Source organism: Pogona vitticeps, chromosome 1 (assembly GCF_051106095.1).
Source record: "Pogona vitticeps strain Pit_001003342236 chromosome 1, PviZW2.1, whole genome shotgun sequence".
NCBI classification, from domain to species: Eukaryota; Metazoa; Chordata; class Lepidosauria; order Squamata; family Agamidae; genus Pogona; species Pogona vitticeps.
Window position 1 is genome coordinate 146442645 of NC_135783.1, and position 6013 is coordinate 146448657.

Here is a 6013-nt window from a genome sequence, read left to right on the forward strand (position 1 = left end):
CGCACCCAAACAGTTCTGCCTCTCAAAACGTTGATTTCTTTGCTCTTTTTTCTCTCTCTTTCAGCATGTGAGGAGGTGGTGCCCGTGTTCCTGCTCTGCAGGCACCCCAGCAGAGGAAGGCCTGGTCCTTAACCTGCCAGGCGGGACCCCGAACAGCCGAGGCACTGGCATCGCAAACGTTTCCTAAACCCAAACGAAACCCGGGACCCTGCCCTCAGGGACCCTCCAGTCTGAATCCCCACAGTTTCTAATCAGCAGAGAAAAGGGAGGGAGAGAAGAGCAGGGAATTGCCCCTCCTTCCTTAGCCTTGGAGGTGATGAAGGAGAGGAGAGGGGCAACCGCAGGTACACGGAGACCCCTGTAGTCGACATCTCAGCAGATCTTAGCTGGCCCTGATCTCTTTGGGATGCAGGGAGTTATCTTTTCCAAAAGTAACTTCTCCCAGCTCTGTAATTAAATATGATTGGCTTATGGAGGTCTTCTCTCATCAACACTTCAAAGACATGGACTGGTGCTCCTTTGGTACCTGGGCTCCAGGGAAGCCCTGCAGCTCCCTCAGATTGTGGTCAGTCACCTGTGGCTCATTCCAGCGAAGCCTCTCTATTTTATTTTATTTATTTATTTATTTATTTTATATCCTGCCTATCTGGTCTTGCGACCACTCCTGGGGGAAGATGGAAGTTTTAGGGCAGAAAATATATAGGGCAGAAAATATATCAACAGCGCTTTCTCGGGATGCGCTCAGGTTGGCTGCTAGGTGACATGAGGAACTTAAGGGTTGTGTGAACATTCACTTTTCACTGAGTCGTTCTGGGGGAGGGGGATTGCCGACTTCAGATTGGCAGCACTTCTCCAAAATCTTCCAGAAATGGAGATCCCAGGAACTGGGCCTCTATCCTTTCATATCTGGAGATCCCAGGAACTGATTACCAAGCAGGTGCCCTTCCTCTGCGTAGCAGTGAGAGGCCCCACACAACTATGGTGTTGTGTAAAGGACAGAATTTGGGCGCAGCTTCTTCTCATATTGTTCAAATCCCCTGCAAGACACATCTAGAGAAGGTTCAGGAAAACCCTTCTCTGTTTCTAAAAAGGATCTTGTCCTACAGAGCTTGTAAAGGCTACTTTACCTGATGCCGAGAGAGGCCCGGAAAGAAAGAACAAGAAACCGGGCCTTCTCAGCAGTGGCCCCTCGACTTTGGAACCGCTTGCTGCCAGAGATCTGCCTGGTACCCTTGCTGGGTGTTTTCAAGAGCCAATTAAAATCTTAGCTCTTTAGGCAGGCCTTCCCTCCTGCCAATACTTGATTTTTACTTTTCTTGGCTTTTTGTTTTTTATCTTCCCATCTTGATTATATTATTGTAGATTTAGTTGTTGTTTTTAAATCCATTTGTGCATAATATATTGCGAGCCGCCCTGACGCCTGTCTAGAAGGGCGGGATAAAAAAAAATCTAATAAGAAATAAAATAAAATACTTTTGGGGTGACAGTTCCCCAGCCCCAACCCCCAATATGCCTCTGGAATACTAAGAATCCTTGTCCACCTTTTACAAGCTGTAGGTACATCATGACCATTTCTGTCGGTTGATTCCTGGAACTCAGCACTTATGAGTTGCTGGGTAGCAAATGGGGGGGGGAGGAGGATGGCGGTCTGCAAGGTCTGCTTGTGGCTTTCATGAGTGCCCCTGGAAGTGGGAGTGGGGGCTAGTTGCTGGACCCCTGGTTTCATCCTATGGGGCTCTTATGCCATCAGTTTCTGACCTGCTGGGTCTTCTCGTCTCAGTGTCATTGAGCAGGAACAACAGGAGCACAAGGAGGAGGAGCTGTTGTGTGAGACCAGACCGGTGGACCTCGAAGTGTTTCGGGAAAGGATGAAAGGGTGTCTTCCTTACTCGTTCCGTCCCACTCTACAGCACGCTGCAACACGGCCAACATGGTGGTTAATGAGGTAGGCTTACATTTGGCCCTCACCTACACATTATAGGCACAAACGGGCAAGGATTCCTGCTCCTGGACTGCAACAAAGCACTGGGAGCCAGGATGTTGCTGAGGAGAGGAACCGGCCACCCTCCAAACGTTGCTTCCAACCAGCACCACAGGACTCTAAAGCCTGTTTCAAGCATGAAAGATACCCAAGGAGGGAGAGAAACTGGGCAGTGGGTGGCCTTGCAATGGGAAACAGGGGTCTTGGGGGGAGAGGAAAGCACCCTCCTCTTGCTCTTACAGCTTCTCCACCCCATTTGCCCCCATCACCTTTACCCTCACTCCAAGCAGTGATGGACACAATGCACAAAAAGGATCTTCCCTGTGAATTTTCTGGATGCCTCTTGTCTGAAGAGACATCCCTTGTTTAAAAAGGGAGAACTGACTTGATCCAGAGAGTATTCATAGCAGAGGACATCTTTTGGACTAAAGAGACAGGATTTCTCTTTAATTGACAGGGTTTGATGGATGTGGAAGCTCCAGACAGCAGCCAGAGCAGCCTTGAGGACTTTCTGATCCTCCATCAGCTTCAGAAAGGAGAATCACCTCAGGGATAGGAGGGGATGCCCTGGCTTGGCCCAAATACACCCCCAGATGTCCTGTCTGCCTTAGAGCTAGGGAAATGGAAGGGGGGGGCCAGCAAGTGCCCGGCGATTTCTGCATGCCTTTCTAGCTCCGTCACGGGAAAGATAGCTGGCGCCTGGCCAATCTCATCACAGCTAGCAGGGCAGGTGTCATACCCAATAAATGGACATAAAATAAGGAAAGGGAGCTCCTGTATTCAGAGATTGTCTACCTTTGAAGTGAGGACAGGGAAAAGCTATCGCTAGGAACCTTCCCGAAGAGGCCAGACTGGCCACTCCTGCCTTGCTGGGCTGGAGAGAGTCCGCTCTTGCAGGGGCTGCCTTAAGATGTCATGTTCCGATCTGCTGAGTGGGTTATTTCTCCTGTTCTCCTGGGTGCCACCTTCTGATCACGCCAACATGAAGATAGAAGATTCAAGCCTTTGGGTAAGTTAGGCATGCCTTTCTCCTATAAGAAAATGTATGCCAGTTCCAGCTGGTAAGAAATGGTGCCTGGGCTGCCGCCCTTTCTTCGCCGCAAAGCAGCGCATGGATTCTGGTAAGCACCAAAGAGGAAGCGGGATTTCACCCACCCCTTGCCGAGCACTTTGACTTCCAGATACTCCAAGCCTGGCACCATTTCCCCTCCTGCTACACAGGAAGGCCAGAAGTGTGGGAACCTTCACACAGAGATAAGCTATTCCCAGTTGAAGGACAAGTGGAAAGTGGAAGGATTGTAGCCAAAGTGGAAGGGCCCAAATGGCCCAGTTTAGTTTAAATAAGGTTATTTACCTTTCCCCTTGGTGGTGGGGATGTCAAGTGGTCTCAAGTTCCAATATCTGCCCCCCCCCCGACTGCACAACTTTTGCAGGACTGTAGCGGAATGCAAAAAGGTGATGGCATTCCTGCCTGTCCATCACAGCAGTTAAGAGGGAGGAGCCAAGGATAGAGCAGAAGGGGCGGAGTTAGAATTACAGTTAGAAGGAGCTGAAGGACAGTTAGAGCCTGTTAGAGTTAGGGAGAGGTAGAAAGAGTCAGGGACCTGAAGATGTACAGAGAGTGTTAGGGTTTAGGAACAGGTTAAAGAGGTTTAGGAGAGAATATTGAAAGTAAAACGCATGTAACAAGCAGGAATAAACGCTTAAACATAACAAGAGAGATATTAAAGTGATAGTAAAGTGATTGAGTGAACGATCTTAAAAGTATTAACACCCGATCCAATTCCCATATGATTTTCCTGTTAAAGAATAATAAAATAATACTTAATCAATCATAAACCCTGCTTCCTAAAGTATATGACCTTTTGGGGTGACAGTTCCTGTGTGTGGGACTTGAGGTGGTATTAAGAGAATACCTGGTGGCAGCGAAAAGGGCGTGTTTACCTGTGTGGAGCCCAAGGAAATAGGGGCCACAAAGGGGGGATTACCATAAGGACAATTATGCACAATGTGAAGCTGTGAAAGTTGTGATGAAATTTGCACCAAAGTAGAAATCTTATCAAGGACGCATTTCCGCAGATGACTCTGTGTGGTCAGTTTGGGGGAACAGAGTAATAGACTACGACTCAGGAGACCCGGCTTCAATTCCCTGGCTCTCCCATAGAAGTTCACCGGGTGTGTGGAACTGGTAAAACCACTCCTGAAATACCTCACTCACTTTGAAAATCCTATCAGGGTCACTCTAAGTCTTCTCTGATTTGTTGGTGCATAACAACAAATGACTGCTATTTCTTGCCTGGGATCCTTATTTTTACAGCACTGCAAAACCATGTGCAGAAGGGCCCATGATTTCTATGTTGTAATCTGTGAGCATAGATGGAGCTTATAATTGGGAAGTGGTTTGGGCAGGATCCTATATAAAAATCATGTGGATCCATGAAGATCCATGCCTCAGATCCATGTTTTTGCACCATTGCCAAATCATGCACTGAAAGACCCATGATTTCTGTGGTGTAATCTGCACACACAGATGGGATCTATTAATTGATTATGGTTTGGCACAGAAAAATCATATGAAATCATAAGGTTCTCGTCTTGATTTCATGGATCCAGCTTTTATCCAGATCTTTCAGTGTCTTCCTTATCCAGCAAATGTGGTGCCCTGCTATGTCCTGCCTTGAATTTTAAATAAATCTATATGATCACAGGGGACGTGGTAGCACTGTGGGCTAAACCGCAGAAGCTTTTGTGTGCTGCAGGGTCAGAAGACCAGCAGTCGTAAGATCGAATCCATGCGACAGAGTGAGCTCCCGTCGCTTTGTCCCAGCTCCTCGCCAACCTTGCAGTTCGAAAGCATGTAAATGCGAGTAGATAAATAGGCACCACCTTGGTGGGAAGGTAAAACAACGTTCCATGTATAGCCGCGCTGGCCATGTGACAATGGAAACTGTTTTTGGACAAATGCTGGCTCTACGGCTTGGAAACGGGGATGAGCACCGCCTCCTAGAGTCAAACACAACTGACTAAAATGTCAAGGGGAACCTTTACCTTTTTATATGATCACAGTTGTTTCTTTTGAACTAGAAGTGGTCAATGTGTCTTTTCTCCACACTTTTTGGCTCTTCCTATATTGCATTGTGTGCCTCTAGGAGACTATAAATAAAGTTTGTTTGTCTTCTACAACCCGTCATAGGGGTTTGACTACAGTTGTGTAGCTTGAAACAAGAGTAATCTCCTGAATATAAGCAAGTTTTAATATTCGTATCTTTTATTTCATTATTATTTCCACACAACTATAGCTGTCATTTTTTATAGGAAAACAACGCATTACATTTAATTCAATGGATTAAAAAACAACATACACATAGCGACATTTGTTTTCCTGTCACAGGGTGCAAACTTAAAACACTTCATTTGTACTTCTGGGATTGCCTAAGAGCTGAGGCCAAAGTAACAGAGAACTGTTACATTCAGATCCACTAATCAATTAGCCCAGGATATTTCCAGACTTTTAAATGTGTATTTAAAGCATGTTAATATTCACTTGTGAACTGGTTAAACAATATGTACATCTAATGGTTGTTATGGGTTTTTCGGGCTTTTTGGCTGTGTTCTGAAGGTTGTTCTTCCTGACGTTTTGCCAGTCTCTGTGGCCGGCATCTTCAGAGGACTGGAATAGGAACTCTGCCTATGTTCTGTGACTTCCTACTCCAGTCCTCTGAAGATGCTGGCCACAGAGACTGGCGAAACGTCAGGAAGAACAACCTTCAGAATACGGCCAAAGAGCCCCAAAAACCCACAAGATCCGTCAGAACCCGGCTGTGAAAGCCTTCGAGAATACAATATACATCTAAATGGTTTCTGAAAAATGAACTATACAATCAAGATTCAGTATGATCATAGAATTACCATATTGTCAATGTATATTTACATTCATAATAATAAATCTCACCAAACAATTTATATAAATAAGAATATTCAACTAGTCTTTGATGTGAAATAAGTAAATTCAGAACAAAGGAATATTTTCAA